Genomic DNA, 24,475 nt, shown 5'->3' with positions numbered 1-24,475 from the left:
ACTCCAGTCCTGTTGAACCATTTTGGATAACAAAGTCTAAAATCTACAAATCCCTAAACAAAGCCTCCTGGCATTAGTATTCACCTGGTTGTGCCAGAACAGAGCTGGTGAGTTGAGCATTTCTGACTACAGTTGTCACTTTTTCTATGAAGAAAAATGCTATCTCTCAGCTCAAACCAGCTAGGGCTTAATAGCTTAAAACCAACAAGTTGAATTTTACCTAGAAGTCTGTAGACAGCCACTGTACTTCTTCAAGTATTATAATCTACTGTACCTGCAGTTCCTGTGTGGTTCCTCAGTGAAACCCCCGTGGGTGCAAATATCTTACCTCCAAAGACAAAGGCAGATAGCACCTCGATCAGCTCATGTGCTTGTGAAAATGTAAGTCTTCCTTCTAAGTGAAAGTGGCGAGAAGAGCTCTTAGTAGTCATTATTACCTGAATAGCTAATACAGACGATTATTCTCCAAATAAACAGGCTTCGAAGATAAGCCTTAATAATCCTTTGGCCAATGTACTTCCACATATTTTCCCATGTTACTTACAAAACAGAATTACTATGATTTATTTGGGTGAGCTTTAACCAGGTGTCTCTCCCCTGATCATCAGTATCTATGAGATGCTTCAGTAGAATACTTTCCCGGTCCAAATCAGAAGGGATGGATGTTTACAAGTGTGTCTACCCTGGTAGCTGAATATGATACAATTCATGTTGAGTTTCGTACATGTCTCCTGGTTCTCTCTTTACACGTTTACAATGCTGATGACAAAGCAGAACCTTGCAGTGAAGATCTTCATGACCTGTCGGAGAGGGAATAATCACCCCATGAATCCTCCCTCAATAATACCCCAGAACTGAAGGTAAATAGCACAGGTGGCAACTTTTGCAGCCAAACCCCATCTCCTCAGGCATTTTTAGGTCACTGGTATCTTACATTGAGAGAGCAATTGTACTCTACGTAGGAGAGACTTGGATTTGACTCTGAGGTTTTATTGTGTGTCCTGTCACTTCCAGAAATTCAGGAAACATCAGAGGCTGAAATTCAAGCAGAAAAGACTCATTATTCTTAGAGACTGTTACTCAGAACTTCATGGTCACTCTTGCAAATTGACTCTGACAGGTAGCTATCAAACACCCCTATATCTCTGTAAGAGCTTGTACAGCCACAAGAAATCTATCTGGATCTGACTAGATCCTGAAAATAATTCCTCACAGTCAGAAACACTTGACTCCCATCACCTGAAGCAAACAACCTGGATTAACCAGCTTGTTAACCACCTGGTTTTTTTGACTCTTGCACAGTTACAGCAGATTTCAAATGCTCTTTTCCTTGTAATCAATACATTCAGAACTGGGCTTAATCCACTGGCATTTTAGCCATCATCCTTTCTGCTTCGTTAGTTCAAGGTCATCTAAATTGTACAGCATAGCTGATCCTGCCTTAAGGCAGGGGGATGCTCTAGGTGACCTTTTAAGGTCCCTTCCAGCTCTGTTTTCAACGATTCTATGATATGATCTGTCAAGACAAAATAGATGAGCAGGTACTTAAGGGTATTTAGGATATATCTTCATCACTAATATGGTTTGATACCTATGCAGTTTTCCTCTTAGATCCATAGCAGTCAATTTTGACTTTTAGGAGGTGCTTTTTAAATGCTGGTGGAAAATGTCTGTACAACTCTCAGATCCTCAAAATAAAAAAAAAGACAGGGATTGTTGACATGTAACAAAGGCACATCTCCTGCTCTATGTCTGCTGCTACCACACAGCACAGATTAAAAGTGTGGCTAGTTATACAAGGTGAACCACAGGCTATTGGGGACACATGCGTTAGTGATATGTAATAAGAATCCATTGGTGTGGAAACTGGAGTAACAGACTGGTTAGTGAAGATGACTTTTAACATGCAGTAAGGTGACCTGTACACAAATGCTAGTCACTAGGTCAAGCCTCATATTCATCATGGACATTCTTCATCAAACGCAGGCTGGAGGTTGAAGATTTCCTATATTTAAGGCCAAGCATATACATCACAGACCCATTGTATCCTTGAGCCTCTTTCTTAATTTATGCTGAGCAGTGTTTTCGGCTGTAGTGATTACCAAAGGTGGCTTTGATGGAGACTGCAGGAGGGAAATGAAGTCTCTGACAGGGTTCCCATGCAGCCAGTTCATGGTGATGCTGTTGTGTAGAGTCGGCTGAAGTCAGCAGCTCAGGTACAGACTTCTACAGTCTGCTTATGGAGAAACTCCCTTGCTCTAAAGGATTTAAATGGGAACACTGTCAGGTTTAGTGTTCCCGTTGAGCTCAATTTTCTTGGTGGACTGTAAGTGGAGAGAAAGTCTCAGATGCAGCCCAACCCTAGGTCATTAAGGGCTTTAAAAGATTACAGTCAGGACCTTGAATTGTATCTAGTAATAAACGGGTCATTAGCAGAGCGTGTGGAGTTCACGATGGCTTTGTATAGTAATACCCCAAATACAGAAAAAAAATTAAGTATACTGCTTAGATGAAAATTTACTCCGTTTGGTTGAAGGAAAGCAGGGAAGGGAGAAGACAGTGAAAGAAAAGCACAGGAAGTTTGTGTTCTTAAGCCACTTAGTGGGCTGAGATAGCTAACAGGACACAGAGTCCTCCCCTTTAAATTAATAGACCAAATACAACCTTACATGAATCTACTTAATGGTAGTAGATTTTATGTTCAGAATGAGAATTCAACTCCTTGTAAATAAATAGCACAGAAATATCCATCTTGTATTTATGAAGAGGCATGTTTTATCAGCAGTTTCAGCAGATAGTCTAGAGATTTGAGTGGGTTCAAAAAATGGAGTCCCTCTTACCAGCTGAAAAGATCTTTTGAAAATCAAGGCACATAAAAAAGGGGACAAGGTAGAAAACCTCACATAACCACTTCTCATATTTGTATCGAAGACTTTAAGTGTCCATTGTTCTCAGTCCAGAAGACTGAGCGCCGACTTACACTAGCTCCAGTTTACTCTTTCAGAATAAACAACATAAGATCTGAAAATGTTGAGAGTTTGCAATTAGTGATTATACATTACAGTGAGTATAGATCTATAGGTGCAGCAGTGTGATGCATTCATGTATAATCACACTCTTGGACAGCGGGGTAAAAGGTATGCTAAGAGAAAAGGAGCGCAGCAATGAATGGGATATTCATGTGCTCAAAATACACGTGTGTGCAAAGGGAATGAACATTAGTTTACTGCCCTACTGCACAATACCTTTGTGGTTCCAGAAGATACCTCCACACTGAAATCTATCTGTATCTGTCGGGTTTCCATCATGTTGAAGGTGTAGACTTGTTTGTCCACAAAGTTGTTTTAAGCTGTAATTCTGGTTTGACCCCGGGGACCCTGTGCAACCTTATTTCATGCAGTCCTTAGAATCAACTGATCTTTGTGACAAAGGGTAGTCGCTAAAAAGGATGTTGTAGCATGAAAGGGGGGTATGTGGGCAGCTGCATTTCTAGTTAGTGCTCAAGTCTCCTCCTTTTGGAGATCTGCGTTTTATTGACCTGATTCATTTGTAGAAGAAAAATAAACAGAACTCCAGAACTTACATCTTCTTTCAAAACAAGGTTGAAGGCATTGAACGGAGACTGACAGGAGCGCTTAGCACTGTGGATATCTATATTCTGTCTTGCCAAAGGGTAAATAGAGGACATTCATTTGTTCATCAGCTTCCAAATCTCCTCTCTCCACCTCCCGAAGGGGGGAGGGAAGAAAAAATAATTTGGAGAAGGGGGTTCTGAATACTTCATATTCTCTTTTGCCCATTTCTAGCAGAGCCAGGCATGAACAATTAAATCTAGGGCTTCCCTGTGGTCTGTGAATAACACTGCACAGTGCTAACCATCAGGGCACAAAGGCAGACAACAAAAGGGGCTTTTTTATTTTTTGTTTACCCTTCAGGACACTGTTTACCTTATCACTGAAGGGGAAGTTATCATCTCATCCCTTTTGGAAATCATACTGGGTTGATTCTGTACCTCCAGGTGTCGGACTGGCTAGTGATGAAGTGGGTATGTCAGCCGGGGGTTAGGGAAGTCATACCGGGAGCTGTTGCGCTCACTCTCCCGTCTCACTCCCTCCGTCTTTCCCTCTGCCTCTTGCTCCTTCTCTGTCAAACCATTTTCTCGCTCTCACTCTCTCTCTCTCTCTCCCTCTTTCAGCCAGAATGATTTTTTTTCCTTCCCCCTCCCCTCTAAATTTACTTCACAGCAGATTGTCTTGTAGTAAATCACCAAAAACCCAAATAGCACTAAAGCATTCTGATACAACATTAGCATTTGCTTAACAAGCACAAGATAAACATTAAACAAAGAACTGCATTTCTTTATTAGAGGCTGCAAGATACATAATCCATGAGCACAAGAAACATGGGACCCAGTGGATATGCAGATGTGTGTTATTTCATTGGCGCTGGGCGGCCTTGTTAGAAAAGGTTTTCATCTGAAGGCTTGGGGGTGGATAGTTGACTGTCCCTGGTGGGGCTGTAACTAGATACGGAGACTGTTGCAAGCTAGGCTGGGCTCCCTGGTGGATGCGCTGATTGGACAGCCCGAGGAAAACTTGGGAAGCATCAGGAAGTGAACTCAATCACCTTGGGGATGAGAGGGGAGAACCAGATGAAGGCATTTGACTTCTTTTGTAACTCCCACTAAGGACAGATTGCCAGTGCGATCCAGCCTCCATAACTGCAAATCAGGCCCTTTCCCCTATGCCGATTTCATTAGAATGGCCAGCATGGTGCAAAGAGGAGGGAGAAAAAAAAAGGTTAGACACAGTAATTTTACAGGCAGGCGGGTACAAAAAAAATCTGCATAATTAAGCAGTCAAGGCTGCTAATAGGGGAGTTTATATGCTCTGGGACCAGGCAAGGGCAGCACATATGGATATAGCACTGGATATTAAATCTACGGCATGCAGACTTACTTCAGGGCCCTTAGAGAAAAGGCTAATTATAGAGAGAGGAATTGTGTTTACTGGTCTGTCTTGGGCAAAGATGTTGAGAGAAGTGCAACCAAGTTTTGCAGTTAGACATGAACAGTCTGTTAATAGAGATATCAAAAATATGTGCTTGTGGTTGCTTCATATCTAATCAACAGGAAATCACAGATTCCGAGACCCCCTTCTCCCAGTTAAATGAGGAGGGGAAAACACATACATATACATACTCCAGATGCAGGATGTGAATGTGTTCATTATTAAATTGCTGGAATTTAATCTGAACCAAGCTCTTTATCATCAATAAATTATATTTAGCAGTTTACCCTAGTTTAGCTGCTCCTGTTTAAAAATGTCAGTGCTTCTGGGTATAAGCTCCAAGTCAGCATTTAAATATAAATGGATAATATGAATGGAAGTTGCAACGGGCAGGACTGAGCAGTTAAGAGAAAGGGTATGTTTATGTAACAAGTCCTGACGTGGTGGACATTAACATTTCATAACGCAGATCAAAGGTATGGAGAAGACCCAAGAGCCCTCAGTCAGAGGCCCCTAGCAACTGTCTAGTATGCTCCATGAGATGATTTCTCCAAATTAGAAAGACTTAGACTTTTCTTTATCCATATAGATAGATGGAGATATATTTTTTTTAATACTTTCAAAAGTGATTGGCCTTTTTCTAGCTCCCTGCTCACTTCCCAAGGAAAAAAGTGTCTCATTTTACTGAAGGGAGAAGGCTATCAAGGCACTGTCATGAAACAGTGCCTCACATCCATAACCGGTAAGAGGGGCCATTGCCCACTGCCTGTTTTGATTTAGTATTTTCCTGCTTTATGCTTTTGTCTTTTTTGTGTTTCAATGGAACATACCAAGCTCTACCATCTTGAGTAGCGTTGTTCTGGACTCCTGGAAAGCAATAGTGGAAAGCAGTAGTGTCAATCAGAAGTCTGCTGCGAGGGCCTCATGCATCAGGGTGTCAAAGCCATGTGTGACATGCTGGGTACTCACCAGCACCTTGGGAATTCAATGTGATCATGAGGCATTGTGGACCATGCAAGGGAGAAGCCCTTGGCTTGCCTTCCTTTATTGCATGGATGGGGAAAAACAAACCAGCATTCAAGGAATTTATTGAAGTTTTGTGTGGAGTCCTGTACCAGCACCACAATAATATGCAGTGATAATACAGAAATGTGCAAAAACCAGCCCCTGTCCCAAATGCTTGCAAAGGCTCTCCGAGTGCTCACTTTGCAAAGGAAATAGCGCTCCTCTCGTTTGGTAAATAACTGGAGGCTGGCCTTCTAACAGTGACTTCATATCCCAAGTCATACAGCAGGTGAGCTCAAAGAATGACAGCCAGGCTGACCATGAAGAACGTGCTCTGTTTTGCTTTGGTTTTTTCCCTGTACTGTAAAGTGAGGCATGGGGAGGAGTGCTGGGGTCACCTGGGATCAGCCAGGCTGCTCTGCACTCGATGGGACTTGAAGTAGGTGGCAATAGAGCGAACAGTCCTTGGGGCATCTGGGAGAGCAGCGAATTTCTCTTCCCCATGCCTCACCGAAAGTGATAACTACATTATAGAATGTTGTTGTTTACATTGCTCATAAGCTGGAAAGCTCAGCATGTGTATGAAGCCCCGTTTCTTGAGGGTACCACGTTATGCAGCAGTCACAGGGCCAAAGTACATGTCTGTCCGGGGTGTCAGTCTTCCCTGTTTTGTTCATGTCAGACAGAAGGAGAGAGGGCACATTTTGTGAGAATGCAGTTGAGTGGAGGACAGCAATCTGTATAGTGTTCTCAGACAGGGAAAAAGTGTTTGCTGAGATTCAGACCTTTCTAAACACTACGGATTCTGTAGTAGAGAACAGAAGAATAGGACCTGGGAGAAACCTTCCGCATGTACATTCTTGGACACAGAGTCAATCAACTTGGAAACACAGTTTTGGAGAAAGCAAGTCTTTCTTGCTTACCAGTTCATGCAGAATCGTTTGCTTGTTTTTAATCTTTGGGTAACTTGTGTTCATCTTCTCTTTCTGCTGTACTACAATTTATTTCCTATGCAGAGCCATCTCACTTACTGGTCTTTACAATAGCTCCCTGCTCCTTTGTTTTGTGTGCATCTGTGTGCACACTCACTTTTCCACAGTTTACATGGCAGTTAAAAGGATTAATGAAAATGCTATTCCAGCAATTTTTCCATATGTTGGTGACAAAATCTTCCTTAAAACATGTGCAGGGTGTCTGTAACGATGGTATTAAAGCATCAGGATTGCCCCTTGTGAAACACAGTTTGGGAACAGTTGTGTTATCAGTTTAGGTGTGAATAAAATTGTGGAAGACGCTTGTTTTAAGGCCTATTTCAAGAATAAGTTGCAATTGCCAGAAGACAGAATAACTTTTCGCTAGTGAGGAGCAAGCAGATAACCTGTCAATAGTGATGATCTAATGGCAGTCTCCAAGCTGTGCTGTGTCATCAGCCAGCTGTCAATCCCACCAGCCTGCCTCAAAAGCACTAATTGTTGTGATAGTATCAGTGTGAAAGCTGCGGAAAAAAAAAAAAAAAAAACTTAGTCCCTTGGTGCTTCTTTGTAGAAGATAGGTTGAGGATCAAAGTTCAACTTGGCTTGACTGGATTTCATTTTTTTTTTTGCATGGCTACCTGTTAACACATTACTAAGCACCTAATTGTAGCTAGTTGCAGCTGCAGTTATTTTGCTGGTAAAAGACAGCAATCAAGCTGACTGCAGTCTCCTTTGAAAAAGGTATTTGCCACCTTCTCATAAAAGCATCTCCTCTTCTCCTATGCAGCCCCATTAGGCTTGGATCAGGGGAAAAATGCCTACTCCTCCTGGTTCAAGTTGATATTAGAGACTTGTTCTGGCTATGGTTTAATGAGTAATTCAAAATTTAAGGAGTAATCCTGCTTAAGAGTAGTTCAAGCATCATTTCTATATGCAATTTGAAATGCATATGAATCTATCTTTTATTGATACACATGTGTCCATATTCCTGCTCTTCCACCTTCTCTTTCTCCAGTGCGGTTCATTCACTGCTTGATTGTTAAGTCCTGCAAATGAGCAGAAACTATTTCTTCTTCTCTTTTGATTAGGAGCTTCAAAGACAGAAATAATATCTGTGTTTAGATAGAGTCTAATATAACACTGGCATTAGAAGAGAGATATAATTATAACTAGCAGACACTTGTCAGTAATGTTCTCTCAATATTCCTCTACTGTTATTTTTGGCTCCTTTTTGCTCCATTAATCCACCCATTCCCGTCTCCAAATCCCACTGCTTTTTCCTTCTCATCATCTCAAAGATCTCTCCATTTCTTTCCACCTCTACAGCCAGTTCTCTTATTAGAAGCCAAGTTATATTTCACTTTAACCATGTTGCTTTTCCTCAGACTAGACAACTGCAGCCACCAGGCTGGTTTTGGATACTGATTTATGTGGTTTACTTACAGTTGCTTGTGTTACTCTTACCCCTTTATCAAGTATAAGTGTCTTGTGATCATTTTCAAAGATTTCTATCCAACCCTGCCTACGCTCCCTTGTTGAGATTCCTGTATCCCTACTAGTATCCCTGCTCTTCTAGTGCTCACGGCTTTGAACACCTATTTCTGGAGTCACAGCCAATGTCCCATTATCTTTTGTCACAGGGCTCTTGTGCTTTGAAGAAATACTGTCTGGACCCCTGCACAGCTCTACCTGGTCCAGCTTTGTGTGCTCTTCAACATCTAAGTTCTGCCATGCTTTCCTGGAGTGATTGTTTGTTTCAGAAAAAAGAACACAAATATGTGTGCCTTATTCAGTGCTCCCAGTCTCATTCTTTCCCGGCTGTTGTCCTTCACAGGGAGAGGGACTGGGGCCACCTGCCAGGAATATAGTGGGAGCTGCAGGGAACAGGCATCAAGGCCGGGTGACAGGATATTCTGCTGTTCTTCTCATTCCTTCAAACTCTGACAGGTTACAGCCACAGAACCACTTACCTGCCTGCATCTCTTTTGCTCCCAGACATCTTCAGATGGTCTAGGAAGAAAACATTTTATAAGATTCAAGGGACTGGGCATTAAGGATTTGGCGAAGGTTATGCAAGCAGCAGGATTTGGGACCCGATCCTGGAGATACTCAGGGCATTTTACAAAGCCCTGAGTACAGAGAGAGGCAAGAGAGGAGAGGCTATATTTATCCTGGTAGACAACACCAGGGACATGAAAACAATTGACCCCTTTGTTTCTATTTCTCCCCACTTTTGCAACCCTGCCAGGCCAAATTTAGCATCTGTGCTCACCTTCCCTGAAGGCAATGCAGTCTTTTTCTTGGCTTGAAACTCTTTTCCCAGAAACCTGTATGTCAGCTGGCATAGGAAGAGATTTCTTAGAGAATGGGTGTGCGAGCTGGGTTCTGTGGTTCCTTAGTTTTTCTGCTGCTCTGGGTGTACCTCAGGAGACTAGCAGCCTGATGAATGCATTGTTCCAAAATGTCAAAAGGACCTCTGGGCACAAAGTGTCGCGTCCTTCAGAACCACCCAACTCCTGCAAAAGCAGGATAGGTGCAGCCATAGGGAAAATGTCGAGCTGGGACTGAATAGCTCCAAGCGTCATTGCCACCAGTAAACAGGATCACTTATTTGACCGGAGTAAAATGAATGCTAAAAATACACTAAAAATGCCCATCCAGTTCTCCCATTCAGTATTGCAACCCAGCTGCTGAGCCAGGGAGTTTTATCTGCATTTGTGACACATCCTGCGTTAGAAAATAAATAAATAAATAAATAAATAAATAAATCAGGGAACATACAGTAGATGCATTTTACTGCCAGAGTGGAACTTCACAATCCTACCAGGGGACCTTTTTGTAATGTTTGTAATGTGCTGCTATCGTGCTTTAGCAAAGAAAAATGTCACTGTTGGGCTTTATTTTTAACAGACTTTTTTAACATCAATTAATGCAAGCAAATGTAGTGAAGCAGATCTTCCTTTTTATTTATATTTGGGTGAAAGCAGTGAGGGGGCTTGGGGGAACAGCATACATGGGCAGGGGGCAGAGGGCACAGAAAGGGAGTTTCTTCTGCAGTTCCACAGCAGAGAAGTGGATTTTTTTTTAAAAGTATGTAAATGCAGACGGGCACCCAGCTTCCACTGGCAGTCACTGGGGTTGAGAAATCAAGCTGCCTTTGAATGTATCATTCATGCAGCATCTTAAAAAAATACATTACAAAACATGCAGCCTAAGTTACCTGACATGAAAGACTGTATGCTCCACTGGTGTTCGCTCGGCTGAAATCAGTCGACCCCCATATGCCCCCTTTTTATTATAAGAGGTAAAATGATCAGGTCGCCCTAAGAAGTGACATTTGTTACTTATTGCATGAACCCTGTAAGAGTTGCATCACATTATATCTCCCTCATGCTTGAAACCATTATACTCGCAGTGTTTGCTAGCTTTCTCCTGTTTCTCTAACACAAATGCAAACACACATTCAGGATTGTAGGCAAACTCTTCCTTTCCGATATTGATTTGTTTTGTACTGCTGGGAAGAGACATCACTGCAAACCTTGGCCATGCAACATGCACTTCTTTCATGTGGGCCTTTCATGGAATTAAAGGTGAAAGATAGCTGTTATTTGGCAGGTATTTTTGACTTACCATGATGTGACAGAGTTTTGATCTGGGCACAGAAGGCACAGAACGTGTGATTCAAAGATAATGTACTGTACATGATGTAATCTCTTACCAACACAGTGAACCAAGGGCAAAGCAACAGCTTTAACTTGGAACTTTCCTGCTCTTGCCGCTTTTTACTGAGACTTTCAGAGTGGTTTATTTTCCAAGAAACATTGGTGTTTTAGTATGTTGGCCAACTTTCTGTTTGCTATAGCTCACTTCTGGGTTGGTTTTTTTTCTCTTCATAGCCAGCTTGTGGTTCTTTTATCTTTTCCGGGAGAGGAAGGGTGTGTTAGTTGCATATATGAAATGCTGGAAAGAGAAGGGAGTTGGTAGATGGTTTGCAAGTATGTCTCTCAGTTTGGTTGCCCCACCTCAGTTTTCTTGCTGCTCTCCAGGTGTTCTTCATAAGCTGTTATTTTCAGTTCTGATCTTTGGCTTCTGGTGCCTAACTGAACTACAGAGGCTGCCCACCTTTTCTGCTGTATAATTTTCAAGAATTTAACACAGCAATTTTTCTTTTTGTCCACTGCCATATCATATATCAAGTCCAGGAATCAGACAGAAATGAACACCAATAGAATATACTGCTTATTTGTAAAAGTGTCACAGGATCAAAATCTGCATGCTTCACTCTTAGCAAAACGTACTGCAAAATCTGACAGTGGGCGCTTGCTGGCCAGAGCAATACACAGCATAGCAAGCGAGTTCGCCCTCTTGCTCTCCTCCTCCTCTCCCTTTTTTTACTTTTTCTGACTTCTAAAATGCCCCTGTTTTTCCAAATATGACTAGAGGGGTCATAACTCCTCCTTGACCTTATTTTCTGTTCTTCAAATCCTGCCTAGTGTTAAATCCCTCTGCTCACCTCCAGGCTTAATAAATTGAAAGTTGCTTCTTGAGTGAGGTGAAGGAGGCAATTGAAGGGGCTGGGGGATATATTGTATCATCTGCTTTACATCTTTGCATCTCAGATGCTTATTTTCCCCACTTTGTTTGGAGAAAGACTGACAAGCATAACATGCCTGCAAGGTCTGTGATGAAGACACTTCATTTTAAACAGCATCAGGGCTTCCAAATGATGGCCCTCCAGCTTTCAAAACTAAAAGACCAGGCAAGTTAAAAGCACATCTTGTACAATTCTGTAAAGAAATACTTTCATTTCTTAATATCATCAAGAGGTTGATGATGGAAACAAAATCCCATGTAGCTGGCCTTTGTTAAATAATGAGGATGTATGATATTTAAATGGTAGCTTAAATGAACATGCTTAGGACAAATTCTGATGAAAATAAAAAATTTACCCACAGCAAAGATGCCCACAATATCTTTATAATTCCACATAATAGCTGTAGAATATTTTAAACTTTTTTTTTTTTTTGGCAGGCAGTAATGCCCAGGATTGCTCTGTAAAAGGGATGGCTGTCTTCACTGGCAGTCTTCTTTTCTCTGACGAAATGTGAAAAAAGTGGGTCCGCAAGTACTCTGTGTGTCTCCTTCCATTTTTCTGCTTATTCTTCAACTGTGTCAAGAGTATGTGTGGATAAATAAAATGTCATCAAGAATGCTGATATCATCTTCCTTTTCCCCTTTCCCTCCTCTAACTTATAATAATGTGGGGCAAAGGTCTACTTAACATAACACAGTTACGATAACTAGTACATTTGTATTTCTGCTATGATGAGACGTCTGCTGTAGTGAGACTCATCCACTGTTGCTGCTTCTTCTCAGCAGTGTTAATTATTCTTCAGGCTCGTGTAGCGTGCGTATGGAAACACAAAATAAGTGATCAGGGAGTAGGATATTTTTGGTTTTATTTGTTGTGTCAGTGACACTTCCACTCTGACACAAACTCACAGCACTCCTGATCTGTAATGAGGTTGTGTCCCAGGATGCGAATTAAAAGCACTAAATAGTCCCTTGCTTATTCAAAATCCTCATTTATCTGAATTAATTTTGTGTCCCCCATTTCATTTGGGTAAATTAGGTTTCACAGTTTCACAATTTGATCACAAGTCTCACAATGTTCAGTGCTTCTTTTTCAACCTGAGCCCCTGAAATGACAGTACTGCATCAAAATCTGAAGTCTTCATTTTGAAGAAAATCAAATACTTGCTTTCCCTGTTACAGAGAAACCCTCTGAGGGGCAACTGCCCAAATTTGAATGCCCAGTGCAGAATTCCAGGCATACACTCAGTTAAATCTCATGATTTTTAACCCATTCTCCTGATTTTGCAGCACATGGCATTAATAAATTTGGTTTCAGCGACTGCTAGACACCTTGTGCATGTTCCCAGAGCACTAAACTTAGAGCTGGACTGGGACAGCTTTGGATGGTGCGGAAGGAGCCCCACAGCTACGCGGGCAGGTGAAGAACAGTTCCCCCGAGTCCAAATAGCCATAACTGAGCAGGGCTCAGATCTGAACGCCAGTCTCGCCCTGTCTCAGAAGGGGGTTTTGCTAGAGGGGTGACCGCCATGCAGGGGGTCGGCAGCCTGGTTTGCCCTTTGCACACCTCCTGGCTGCACTAAAGGACGACTGGGGCCCAGGCCAGCCCTCACAGCTGCCACGGCCCCGTGGGATCTCTGTGCCCACCAAGGCACAAGTCATCGTGGCAGGAGGAGCGGAGGCTGCTGGCTGTCTGCTGAGGACTCGCCCAGGGACTGGGGCTCAGTGGGGCAGCCTGGCTGGGGTCTGGCAGTGGGGGGCCTGCTCCCCTGGCAGGAATGGGGCTGCCAGAAGCCGAGCGGGCTCCTGAGAAGGAAAGGTGTTGAGTAATGCGTTTCAGGGAGATGGCTGGGATGTGTGTGTGTGAAAGGGAGGGAGAGGGGGAACTTGGCACTTGCCCAAACCCCCAGGGAAAGAAGTGGGTGGAAGAAGCTCCAGCAAAACCCCACATCACGTCTCCTGACCCCTGCCTCCCCACGCCTGTAAGTGTGGTTTGAATCCTCCGCCCTTTCTTGGGTACCTCTTTTTTTCCTACCTCTCCTTATTTAAATGAACTGACACATACACACAATGAAAACTCAGTGGGCCTTTTGGAGAATATTTCAGCCAACAAATGAAGTCTTGTAAGTTATTTACTAGAATACGTCTTAGTAAAAGGCTAATGCCTTACAGTGGTCAGCCACCTCTCTTGCTGTTACGGGCATGTTTTTCATATCGCATTTCAGATTTCCTCAGAGTCTTATAAGTGTTTTTTGTTTTTTCACTGATGTTAATCACCTCAGAGTCATTTAATGTCACACCACATTTTTCTCCAGCTCTATAAGTTTTATCTAGAGAGGATATACACTGACCTGACAGCCTATACATTTATTTTTCTCATAATAGTGCTGTGGGTTTTTTTCCTTTGGTAATATAGTTTGATGCCTTCTACTTGTAACCTGCTGTTCTTTTTAATTGCTTATTGTTATTAATTATATAGTGGTAACATTGTTGGCTTGAGACATTTGGCTGTAAAAATACATCTATCATTATTGCCATTGGAGCTGCACTAAATTATCCAAGCTCTGTCTGGGAATGTATGCTTATCTACATTTCTTCAGTGAAATTTGAATGAGGGTTAAATTGAGACTTTCTTGTGCCTCTTCACCTCCACCTAGGTTTCATGCCCTTGTCCTGCTTCTACTCACCACCTTTTCTCCTCCGTCAGCCTTTCCAATCTACCTTCTTTTTTCGTTATCGTTGCTACTATGTGTGTTCTCCTTCCCCAACCAATCTTTGCATGTCAGTAATGGATCTCTTTTCAGCCAACTCTTCTCTGTTTCTTCTACTCTGTTGTTTTTCCTCTTTTTCCCTTATTATTTCATGTTCATAACTTTGCCATTCTGCTACCTGAAAGTTTGCTAGAGAGGGGAGATGTTCTTAGGCACCACTCCTCAATTGCTAGCATAGTGGGAAATGGTGTCTTTGCTTCATTGAGGAATTAGGTTTGATGAAGAGTTGGTATATATATCTGCAAAAGTGGCGTTTAGAATTAAAAAAAAAAAAAAAAAGCCAACCCACAAACATGTAACAAATAGAGGAAAAATAACTAATTGGCCCTCATTATTCTCTTATCCACAAACTAAGAACTTTTAATATAGAAATCCCAACAGCTATTTGTTCAGCTCAGTGTGAAGTCTTAGTACCAGCAGAGAAAGTGGGAAGGAAAGTGGAGTACGTTCAGAATGAAGTCTGGTCCTTTTTTGATATGTGAGCCCAAAGCTGCTTGCTTGCTTTATAGCAGGATCAAAGAGACATAGGGAAAGGTTAGCACAAATTAAAATTGAGCTTTCTCATGCTTTCCTAAATAAAACAGCAAACTAAGTCAGATGAGCAATATAAATAATTCTTTATATTAAAGTGAGCTTTATCATTTTAATACACTGTTGTACAAAGAGATCTCCCCTAACTAGCAAAGCAGTTTGCTCGGGTGAAAAGAATCTAATTAAATGCCCAGTTATCAGCATAGACCTGAGGGCCTTAACGGGCTGAACTGCTTTGCTAGATTTTTCTGAGTGCAGGGGGTGAGGAGATGGAGGTTAAGAGGAAAGAAAGCAGGAAGTTGATACACCCCTAAATGAGTTTAAGATCTGGATCAATATCCCAGCAATTGCTGCTCATTTCAAAGTGTCCTTCACCTATGTAAAAAGATGCCAAATAATCTTTGACTCATATAATGGCATTCAGATTTGGAAAAAATTATCAGTAGTAGCTGATGTGTTGGGAAATATGAGGAGCACTGTTATTTCTTCACGCTATCAATTCAGATATCCAGTAATATTTTATTCTATCCAGTAAAATTTTATCCTATCCTATCCTATCCTATCCTATCCTATCCTACTCTTTTTTTCCATTTTCTTTTTCTTCCCCTTCTTTTAAGCATAAGCAGGCAGTTCTTTGTAGGTTAGATAAACAGCATCTCAGCATTTAGAGACTTTATCTTCCAGACATCTAATGGCTTCATGCCAAAAGAAGGAAGGCAACTCTGACCATTTCTGTATACTCAGAACAAAAGAAATACCTGATGAGAGTTGTGTACGAAACAATTTCTACTGCTGGTCCACTGTGGTGTAGAATTAATATTGACGCTTTGAATGTCTCCATGCAAGAAGATGTTTTCCCAGTACTCCTCAATTTAGAACAGGTTGCATTTAATTTATGTAACATGAAATATCCTCTCCTAGTTTAACAATCTGTGTTTTCTTTTGCAAAACTTAGAAGTCAATATACCTGTACTTCCACCAGCTCCAGAAGGCCCCGATGAGTGGGCATTACTAGTAGGCATTTAACGTCAAACAGCAGAGAAAGCTGGTTTCCAACCAGAAAGCAAGAACTAGAAAAAGTGTAGCCTGTACATGGAACAAAAATACTGAAATTGAATGAACAATACTAAAAAAGCCAAAAGTTTTTACTTATATTTTACTGTTCTTAATTCTTCTGAATACAAATGTGACATTTTTATTAGTTTTTCCCCCAACAGTTTGATTAAATTGTTAATAACTACTTTGCTCAGGCAATCTCTGAGCCATTCAAATTGTAATTTGACTTTACTAGGGAAGATTTGGTCCAAAAAACTTTCTCCTTGGAAAGAAATAGACTCTTAGCTCACGGAAGAGAACAAAGAAAAGCTCAATTCTGACCTTAATTCCGACACTGTGTTCATAACAGTGGGCAGATTAAGTAAGGCCTGATTCTTCATCCACTGGAATTTAGTAAGAGAGTTTTCATTCTCGGTCTGGGGTTGGGAAAACAGACGCTTAGCAGCTCTGGGGTTTGATTTCTTTATCTGTAATATGCAGATAATCTGTATCTCACTGTTCAGTGTAAGGATGGAGGACTTGACCTTGCACACTTTGGCAGAATTTAGTCCCACAAAAAGTCTAGACAGAAGTCTAGTAAGATGGGAGGCCTGCTCCCCTGAGCTAGTTATGCCAGTGTTTGAAGGATCAGTCCCCCGTGTTTTTAATCAATGCTCACTAAATGCTTTTTGAAAAGGTAAACGTTGAGCTGGATCATTTGTCTACAAATAACTCATACCACTCAGCTTATTCCTACCAGCTTAAATTTCTTTTTATATCCCATGATAAAATTGTTTCCAAAATAAGATTTATCACATGGGATTTTATTGCAGTGATGGAGTGTAACCTTGTAATGTGTATAGTTACGTGATGCAACGCAGACTTTTTTTTGAACAAATTTTAATACCTTTTCCTGGTGCAGTTACAGACAAGGAGTAGCAAATTATGCATGTCCCATCAGTTGCTGAATTCCTGAGCTCTCTCCTGGTAGCCAGTTGCCCAGAAAATGCTGTTCTTTGATGGAGAGGGCATTTGCTGTATTTAAATCGTTCTTACTTGAGCTGAAAACATGACAGTTATTAAGAAATAGACCCTGCCAGTTGCCCTTCTTTTATTTTCATCTAGGCTCACTGAAGCCAGGCAATTTGTGGCTTTAATAGAACATACAAGGCACATGTGGTAAGAAGAGTTCACTTACAAGCAGCCAAAGTGAGTGCAACCAAGCAAAAAAGTGAACAGTTGGTGAAGTGAAATGCATCCCTTGCTTCAGACAAAAATACAGTGGAATGAAAGATGCAGTAGACTGGCTTTCCCTTAAGCAGATCTAATTTCAAAATCTGGCCCTGGAGAGATGAACTTTTGCTTTAATTGAGGAGGTGGATCCCAGCTCTTTGTCACTCTATCAATCAGCACCCTTTGCTGTAGCTGTAGCAATACACTGCAGAGGGCTGTAGGATTTATTCCCTGCATGTTGAATAAGGTTTCCTACCTGGTCCTGCTGGGAGCCGGCGTGGCCTTGCCTCAACAGCACAGTTCAGATCCCATCCTCTTCCTTCTGATGCTGGCCAGTATCCTTCAAAGCAGAGTCATAGCCAGGGCTCAGCTTTCACCTTGGGAGGCTACAGTTGTTGGTGACTCAAGAGTTTAGGTGTGCTGGAGCACCTCCCTTATGAGGACAGGCTGAGAGAGTTGGGGTTGTTCAGCCTGGAGAAGAGAAGACTCTGGGGAGACCTTATAGCAGCCTTCCAGTACTTAAAGGAAGGTCACAGGAAAGATGGGGAGGGACTCTTTATCATGGATTGTAGTGATAGGACAGGGGGTAACTGTTTTAGCTGACAGCGGGTAGATTTAGATTAGATATAAGGAGGAAATTCTTCACTATGAGGGTGGTGAGGGACTGGAACAGGTCGCCCAGAGAAGCTGTGGATGCCCCCTCCCTGGCAGTGTTCAAGGCCAGGTTGGACGGGGCTTTGAGCAACCTGGTCTAGTGGAAGGTGTCCCTGACCATGGCAGGGGGGTTGGAACTAGGTGATCTTTAAGGTTCCTTCTAACCCAAACTATTCTATGATTCTATGATTGTTTCTTGCACCTTGTCTACCTCCTTCCTCAGGCATGGGCAGAACCTTGCCCAGAAGTCATTCTGAACTGAAAAAAAGCAAGGGGAGAGACATTGCTCAGGTTGCAGCCTGATGTTTTGAGTTTCCCAGTCTCTAGCTAACATCATAATTTCCGTTAAAAGTGGTATTAAGAGTAAACACAGACCACTGTGCAGGCCTGCCTAGATGACTGGTAGTGTGTGGCACAAGAGGGAAACGCAGGATGACAGTGCTGAGAGGGTGAGGAAGATATTTCCTTCCCCCACCCTCATGATTCCAAACACGTGGTGATCTGCCCTGGACACTGCAGGAGAAACACGGGTGTACTCTGTCTTTCCATTCAATCCTCCATCCTGTCCCACCAGGATTGAACCATTAGTTAGGACTTTAAAAAAACCTATTTTTCCATGGCAGGTTCTTCTCATGGCTGTAAATCCCAGCTGTATTCTTCTTCCTGCTGCAAATTCCAACTGTATGCTTTGCCTTTACTATGTCTCCTTCTTCATCACTATATTCCCATGCTTTTCACGTCAGCTTCCAAAATTAACACTGTGGTGGATAGTGTTTTTCGGGGGGGGGGCTTGAGATATTGGGGAGTTTCATGGGGGATAATGTTTGAGAAATTGAAAATGACAGGAGCATTATTACAATCAGGCAGAAATTATGAACATGGTACTGGAGACTTCAGGTACTATTTCATTTCAGCTTCCAGGCTTGGAAGAGATATTGTGTGTTCCTTAGCAGGTGAGGATACTTGTCACACACTTATTCTCCATAGTGGGCCCTAAGACCAAATTTTGAGCAGGAATGAGATTGTCTCTAGTGGCACTGAGAGGCTGATGAGTGTGTGGGTGTATGGCTGATAGAATTAAAAAGATGCAGACAAACACAGCACTATAAGCTGGGAAGCACGAATGGCTGTATACTCTGCAAATTATAGTGTTGTATGGTGTGTTTTGTCCTTCCTCAGTTTTCAGTGTGAGATGTAGCCAAGGGGTGAGCTGTCATCCATGGCATTCCTTCCTTGCTCCTTAGATCTCTGGCTTATAAACGTGTGCTGCAAGATTAACTTGGGGAAGAGTGGAAGCAATGTGAAGAAGGAGAAATTGGTTTAGGGGCATGGTTTGCTTGGTAAAAAAATTTATAAAGAAAACACATTGAGTGTGGGAACTGTGCATGCTTTAGACCTGAAAAAAATACAGGGACTGCAGGCCATTTCATTGCTGTGTTGTGTGTGGAGGGCAGAGTTTACACTACTTCTTAGCAAATGCTTTTAAGCATGGACCCAGCCTCGTGATGATTTACCAGGAGGATATCATCATCTTTGGACTTTTGCCTATAGATTTATTCAGAGTAAAAGGCAGAAGGACTCTTCTGGACAATCTCGAGGGTGAATAAGAGAAAGAGTTACTTATAAACTGTTACAAATTGGTACTTGGTAATGGCTGTAGTGTTGATCAGACAATATAAGAGGGCCCCCAGTGGTTACCGACTTAACAGCTGCATGTAAGTCAGCCAGTGCGCATTTGCTTGTAGCTGCTCTAGTTTTGTTTTTATTGAAGAGCAAGAAGCATAAACATGGGACACACAATCCAGAGGCTACTTAAAGGGTTTCACTTGTTTAAAGCGTATATTGAAACATCAGGGCCTTCCATGAAATGAAGAAGTTGTGCGTTGAGTTGGTAACACAAATTGGGCCAGGTCATCCAAAGCAGTGACTCAAGTGGGGGTGCAGGTGGGGGGATCTTGCCTGCCATACAAGTTACTCAGTAACTCTGCAGCATGGGTAGCCAGTGCAAAGACAGAGGATCCCCAAATGTGAGTATATGCTCAGCACGAAGACTGGTTTTGTTTGCTTTTATAGCTGGTTATCAAGTTAGTTGCTGAGGTAATGGGCTGCACCTCAATTAAAATCTACCTACCCCCACTGAAACATTTAATATTTGTGTAAATATTAAACATTTATATGAATATTAAATGCATTTATTTAGAATTGATTCATGTTTACATTTTCCCACTATCTGAATAAAGATTACAAATGGAAAGTAATTTACTTATGCAGAAATTCTGCATACATCAAACTCATTCGCCTACCAGCAGTGGGTAAACCATCCTCATCCATGTTCGAGGTCTTAACCATGTCCAAACTCATATCCTAACCATGTAAGAGCAACAGTAAGCAGCAGTTCTGTGCTGTACAGTGGGTACTTTGTTCTTGCCTTCCTTATGGAGTTGTTGGATCCATAATGTGAAGGATGTGCTGACTTGTTTTACGATGTACCACATCAGGGAATGCAGTGCATAGTTTTCTGTTAGATTTGGAAAAGTGCAGGCTTTATATTAAAGGTTCATTTCTTTTTCATCATTCAGCTAACTCATTTGCACTGTAATGTACTTTCCTATTCCTCCTTCTGATAGTTGCTGCTTTTATACCTATTTTGCAAGCCATATTTTTAGTCTAATCCATACAGCAGTTGTCTAAAATTCCATAGCATTGCTTATTTCTTACCTATAACTCTTAATAAAAAATAGGGCTGTGCCAACCTATTATATCCTTAATAGAATATTCTAATGGTTATTAAATCAATTGACTCTGAATCTCACTTTAATAAATGAGTCAGACAGTATTTTCCAATTACTGTCAGCCGCCACCTTTCCAAAGAGCAGATTATTTTGATTGAATTTTTTAAAGCTGTTCAGCACGTTTTTTTTCTTTTTTTTTTTTTTCTTTTTTTCCATGAGTAAGAGCAAAGAGCAGTAGCTCTGTTCGGCAGGGAAGGAGAGCCTTTTGGACTCTATCTGACACTCCCATTCCCTTTCAGATTTATCCCAAATGGAAACTGAAAATGTGACATTTCACCAGCCCTTTATTTATTAATGATATCATACTTTGCAGTTCCATAGCACCCTATCAAATTGGCTGCTAAACATGAAGAGCTAGACAGGGACCAGTGTGTAAACAAGAGCCTTTTGCATCCTCTTTCTGCATCTGGCACCTTTGCAAGAGCTGCCACACCCTGGCGCTCTCATGCCAGTGGGAGATAAAATGCTGGCTGTGCTTTTAAATTCTCTATGGAGAGCAGAGCACAGGGATAAAGCCTTGCTCCCTCATCCTTCTGCAGTGCTGTGTGACCCAAGCAAGCAGGCAGTTGTGTGCCTGGACATATCTTAATCCTTTTCAAAGGCAGACGGCAATGATTCTGGGTCTTCTGTGTATGATAGATAGTCCTGGACTCTTCTCCAGCTCCACTGTCCCAGTTGTATTAAAAGTCTTAAGGGATACTAATTAGGTCAGCCTATTAAAGTAGAAATTCAAAATTAACACCTCTTCTTTAAAGATGGGTAGTCTGAGAAACACAGGCCATTTTGTCATGCCCAAGAGGATAAGAGTAAGTCAGTGTCAGAGTTCAGAAAGGAACCCAGCAATCCTGGCTCTTCTGCCAATAGTGTAACCTTATCTGTCTCCTTTAAATTTAAATCATGCTGGTCTCACGTTCTTGAATTCAAGGACTGGAACCTTGTCCTTTGTTCCAAGGATGTAGCGCAGAGCAGGTGATGTGCAGAAAATGGGTGAAAAAGAGTATGAGGAGAGGGGTTTAACTCTTCGAACAGGAGGACTTAGGAAAAAAATTATTCTATTAGTTATACAAATGTAGTCATATTTTAAATGCGGTCTTTAGAACTAGGAGACTAAAAACATTTTATTTTTAAGAGAAAGCTTAGATTCTGCACAAATTGATGTCTCTTGCCTGGGGAAGTTTCCCATCTGCCCCAGGCAAGTGGGTGAGGGGATTTTTCAAACCCTGTTTATAAGCCTTTAGGAAAATCGGATTTGCAACACACAGTAATCAAAGTGGTTTTGATGTTTGTGACCAGGAAATCGCCTTGAATCTGAGTGATATGGAAAATACAATAGGGTCACATTTAATGGGGTTCAATTCTTCTTGAACAAGTACAAATACTGTGTAACTAAAATTAGTTTTGCTTCAGCATCAGGAGTGCATGCCTTTCTTCCTGCTTTTTCCTCATTAGCTAGGATAATGGAAAGACAAAAAAGCCTTCTCTGTCTTCTGTAGCTCCATATAAAAATATTTCTTTTTAGGAAGTCTTTCTCCCTTGGAATGTTTGAAGAACTCCCTGTTCAGTGTTCCCATGCTCAAGAATATTAGCATGGTTCATTTACACTTTGCCAACAGTAACTCTGTGATTTGAGAATTGGCATTGATTATCTTCCACACTTGACATGTGAAAGATCCTGAGATGGAGCTCCCTTTGTCCTAATTGCTTTGACTGTGTGTATCAGCACAGTTTGATGAAGAAACTTCACCCTACAGGCTTTCTAGCTCATAATTACCCTTTGTGGGGACTTGCACTGTCTTCAGAACTGTTTGGTAATGACCATGGCAAGGATCTGAATGTAGGAGAAATGATCTGATCATGTGTGGCAGGCTGTACATTCCTCGCAATTGATTTGCAATTTCAGGAAAGAAGAGGTGTTTATATTTGGTTTGTTGAGCCTTCCTCCTCTTTTCAGTACGCTGTTCTGCAGCTTTACCCACAGCTGTGGGTTGCTGCCTGTTGGGAGACCACGGCATACAGCCTGCCTCACAGGACGCGACCATCTCTCTTAGATGTACAGACTGGTGCGTGCCAGGTTCTTTTCCCTCATACTCCCCTTGACGGTGCTTGCACAGGCCATACTTGTCTTCTGTCAGCAGTAGCAAAAACAGAACACACTGGAAGATTTTGTCAGTGATGGTGGAAAACCCCAAATCCCAGGCAACTCTTGAGAATCCACTAAAATTTCCCCTGCTAAGGAAATAGCATATATTTGATAAATGGTTACCTATGAAGAGTTACAGAAGGTGTCACCTACCTGATGAGAAGGTGTCTACCTACCCCTAATCTGCCCCGGAGAGTCTTTTGCACAGAGTATGTTCAGCCAACAGTACCTGACTACCAGTGTGACTGGCTGGATAGGTCACCTACCTCAGCAGCCTGTGCTCCGCTGCCTCAATACTCCGGTCTCTCCAGAGAGACCATGGTGGTAAAACAGCTAAGATTGACCTGAGCCTTTGTCCAAGTTTGCACAGACAGGCATCCTCAGCAGATCTAAATTGGTGCCTGGTCAGGTGGGCTGGGAGTCAAAAGCAGCAAACTTCTTCTGTCTGATGTGGGTAACAGAGATGGGTACGTCAGTGACAGTAGTCCATGGACACGGGATTCCCAGGACTGCTGGCCTTTTTTCAGCTGACCCCCAGAACATACCTGCCATTTTACGCCCCTCTGATAGCTCTTCAGCATGCGGAGGTAGGCAGGAAAATAGAACACTGCTTTAATGAAGGATTGGGTAGAGGATGAAGGGAAGTCTGTGGTTTGCTGTGTGAGCATGTGGGCAATGCTCAGCCATGTTTGTCTATACCCGTGGCACCTCTCTGTTGCACTAAGACCGACAGGAATACAGGAGAGTTACAAAAATGGCCACATGCCGATGTGTCCATTTTAAAGAGACAAAATTGGGCCCTATACTCCCCTCACAATCGCTACATGAAAATCATGGTTTTACCGTGAAAGGCAATGGAGACGCCATATATATGAACATTATGAGAGCTAGGTGTTCGGTGAAGAGAGAGCTCCCCAGTTACTGACCATTGTCAGGGTAGAAATTTTTGTGCTCTATGTATTTTTGACTGTTTACTCCAAAGGAGACACCCTGCCACCCCACCCTGAATCTTTTGGCTTTGCTGGGTTTTGTCTGCCCCTTACCTTCTCATTATAAAGTGCTTTGACACTTAAATAGAAAACCACGCAACGGTAGTTTTCGGTAGTCCCACCTGCAGAATAGCTGCCACTGCCTGGCTTAGCTTGCACTGTCCAAAGCCCACAAATTCCCACCCTTTCCTAAAGATGCTGTGACTTACTACATTTAGCTTTCGAACTAATGAGAAGTGAAAGCTGAGAGCTACCATTGAAATTTTTTCAATTCCAATAAGTTACTAAGGATCATTTTGAGAGGACATGTGGCTCCACTCAGCTACCCGAGCACCGTGTCATGTTTTCTTTACATTGGTGGGGAGGGTTGTTGTGTGGAGTACAAAACGTTGTCTCTGCTTTCACCTTCTACAGCAACTGCCAACTGCGAACATCCATCATTACGGTCACTAATCACTGCAGGCAGCACTCTGTTTGGCAGGAGGTGGGCAGTGTGGCATTTAGGTGTTTGGGGTGGGCAGGGCACTCTCCTAAATCACTCCTTTTCACCCAAGAAATGGTAGGGAGCTGTGCCAGTCGCCAAGTGTTTTATTCCCGCTTGATTTTTAATAATCAGATACAGTATTTACCTGAGAGATCAATGCTACTCGTGTAGCACACTGGTGACATACAGAAGGACCTTTTCTAAGCGGCGCTGTGGGAATTGAGGCCTCTGCAGCAGGGCTGGAAGCCACTTCTTACCTAGCAAC

The 24,475-nt window shown here is 42.2% G+C and overlaps 1 protein-coding gene across 6 annotated transcripts in view; it reads left to right on the top strand.

Annotated features, from left to right (window-relative positions):
- ZNF521 (zinc finger protein 521) overlaps positions 1–24,475 on the top strand; it is a 232,729-nt gene that overhangs the window by 176,926 nt on the left and 31,328 nt on the right. The window lies entirely within an intron of this gene.

The sequence above is a fragment of the Strix uralensis genome, chromosome 1, assembly GCF_047716275.1.
Source record: "Strix uralensis isolate ZFMK-TIS-50842 chromosome 1, bStrUra1, whole genome shotgun sequence".
NCBI lineage: Eukaryota > Metazoa > Chordata > Aves > Strigiformes > Strigidae > Strix > Strix uralensis.
The sequence above is the reverse complement of the archived record's forward strand: the minus strand, read 5'-3'. Positions and strand labels throughout refer to the sequence as shown.